Here is a 2,938-nt window from a genome sequence, read left to right on the forward strand (position 1 = left end):
TACCTGGGCACAGTGCCTCATGCCTGTGTTCCAGCTACTCAGGAGACTGAGGAGGGAGGATTGCTTGAGCCAAATGTCCATCAATGATAGATTGGATAAACAAAATGTGGTACATCTGCACCATGGAATACTATGCAGCCATAAAAAGGAACAAGACCATGTCCTTTGCAGGGACATGGATGGAGCTGGAAGCCGTTATACTCAGCAGACTAATGCAGAAACAGAAAACCAAACACCACATGTTCTCACTTATAAGTGGGAGCTGAACAATGAGAACACATGAACTCATGTGGGAGGGAACAGTACACACTGGGGCCTGTTGGGGGAGAGGGGGAGGAGAGAGAGCATCAGGAAGAATAGCTAATGGATGCTGGGCTTAATACCTGGGTGATGGGTTGATCCGTGTAGCAAACTGCCATGGCACATGTTTACCCAGGTAGTAAACCTGCACATGCTACACATGTACCTGGAACTTAAAATAAAAGTTGAAGAAGATTCAGCCAGGTGCGGTGGCTCATGCCTGTAATCCCAGCACTTTGGGAGGCTGAGGCAGGTGGATCACGAGGTCAGGAGATCGAGAACATCCTGGCTAACAGGGTGAAACCCCATCTCTCCTAAAAATACAAAAAAATTAGCCGGGCATGGTGGCACTCGCCTGTAGTCCCAGCTACTCGGGAGGCTGAGGCAGGAGAATGGCATGAACCTGGGAGGCGGAGGTTGCAGTGAATGGAGATCGCGCCACTGCACCCCAGCCTGGGTGACAGAGCGAGACTCTGTCTCAAAATAAAAAAAAAAGTTGAAAAAGATTCACAGAAATGAGTTTGTGGTGCCAAAGAAAAGTAACTAGAGCAGTGCAGCAGCAGCCAGATTCTGAGATGTTCGGCCATTCCACCAAACCCGAACCTTCTCTGCCTCTTTCCCAGAAAATCAGATCAAAATGTGGAAAAGTGGATTTGAAAGCCATGGCAGCTCCTTGTACTGGGGATCCAGCAGCTACATGCAGTCCCCAGGGGCCTTTGGATTGCTGACACCTTCTCAGGTGTCGAGCCCAGCACATTGTACCCTGTACTATATCTAAGCTGCTTTCTGCCACTTTGATTGATGAAGTGTTTAAAATTGGGAAAGTTGAGATTTCACAGGTCACTATTGTGGGGGATCATCCAACATGCAGAGAAGGCTCCAACAAATATTGTTTACAAAATAGATGACATGACAACTGCACCTATGGATGTTCGCCAGTGGGTTGACACAGATGACACCAGCAGTGAAAACACTGTCATTCCTCCAGAAAAATATGTCATTGTGGCAGGCGATTTCAGACCTTTTCAGGACAAAAAGAGCCTGGTATCCTTTAAAATCATGCCCCTGGAGGATATGAATGAGTTCACCACACATATTCTGGAAGTGATCAATGTACACATGATACTAAGCAAAGCTAGCAGGCAGCCCTCAGCAGGGAGAGCACCTATCAGCAATCCAGGAATGAGTGAAGCAGGGAAATTTGGTGGGAATAGCTTCATGCCAGCAAAGGACCTACTGTGGCCCAAAACCAGGTGTTGATTAAGCATTGCCCAAGACTGAAAGAATTGAACTTTCAGGATCTCAAGAACCAGCTCGACCACATGTCTGTATCCTCCATCAAGCAAGCTGTGGATTTTCTGAGCAATGAGGGGCGCATCTATTCTTCTGTGGATGATTATAATTTTAAATCCACAGATGCAGAATAACTGGATCTAATTGGGTACCTGAGCTATTTCACAGCTGGACCTAGTTTCACACTCTATTGTCTCCAGCTGTGCATATGTTTGGCCAGGTGTCTTCTAGGAAGTAGGTTTCATCTATATAAGGTGTCCACTGACATCCTTTTGAAACTTACTGCTCTTCTGTTTTGTTTTGTTTTGATTGAAGCTCAGGGGGAGATGGGCAATTGACAGGGATGAAATCCAAGGTGGAATTCTTCGAAGAAGTTACAAATTAGTCTGTTACAACATCAAAATAGATGGAATTGGAGGGATGCTTCCAGTAGGGTACTTAGATAATGCTCGGGTCCTTAAATAATGAAAGTACTTAAATAATGCTTAAATATTTTTTCTTCTTAAAATGTTTCCTGCTGAAAGAAGATGAGCAGGACTAGGCCCTGTGGGCCAAGCACTGGAGGAGAAACCCACTGGCCTCGGCCTGTTTTCATTTCCCACTTTGTTATGTGGCATTACGTTCAGAATTGCACTTCCCTTCACCTGCTTGTCATGACTGCTGCTTGTCATGATGATGTGTTTCTGTGAACATGAGGTTCCAGGGTAGTGCCTCCAGGGACAGAGGAAAGCAAGAAGTTTTACTGCATTTTGTACAAAATAAGTACATTCATATGTTTAATAAAACAGTTATATTGAAAAAAAGGTTGAAGATAAATAAATAAATAGCTTCTGAATTCAAATCCCAAATGTATCCAGGGCCACAGAGCATGACTCCTCTAAATAAATAGATAGATAAATACATAGTTTCTGCGTTCATATCTCAAGAAGAGAATCTGATCAATGTTGTCCAGCTCTAACTGTGGACCTATGGCTTCTAACAAACTGGGCCAGAGGCTGAGGCCCACCAAGCAGGGCCTGGGGAGAATCAGGACTTAATAAAATATGCTAAGCAGGCACAGATGTGGAAGCAAATAGAGCATTTTAATTAAAATCCCAAATAAAGCAAGACTTTTTTTAATAAATAAAATTCAAATATCTCACCAGTTTTTGCCTAGAATACTTTATCTCTAAACTTTTCATGCGTATTTCAGCCCAAGAATACTTTATTTTAAATTTTGTTGCTCTTTCTTCATCTTCCATTTTCATGTTTATTTTCTTTTTATTTTGAGAAAATTAAGAGAAATTTATAAAGAACGATTTTCAAGGGCCCATCCAAGACTGACATTTTAACATATTGATGTTCG

At 43.1% G+C, this 2,938-nt stretch overlaps 1 pseudogene; it reads left to right on the plus strand.

Annotated features, from left to right (window-relative positions):
- The first annotated feature begins 922 nt into the window (after positions 1-922).
- Positions 923-1,727, plus strand: LOC129006607 (replication protein A 32 kDa subunit-like; annotated as a pseudogene).
- The last annotated feature ends 1,211 nt before the right edge of the window (positions 1,728-2,938 follow it).

The sequence above is a fragment of the Pongo pygmaeus genome, chromosome 8 (genome assembly GCF_028885625.2).
Source record: "Pongo pygmaeus isolate AG05252 chromosome 8, NHGRI_mPonPyg2-v2.0_pri, whole genome shotgun sequence".
In the NCBI taxonomy this organism is placed as follows: Eukaryota; Metazoa; Chordata; class Mammalia; order Primates; family Hominidae; genus Pongo; species Pongo pygmaeus.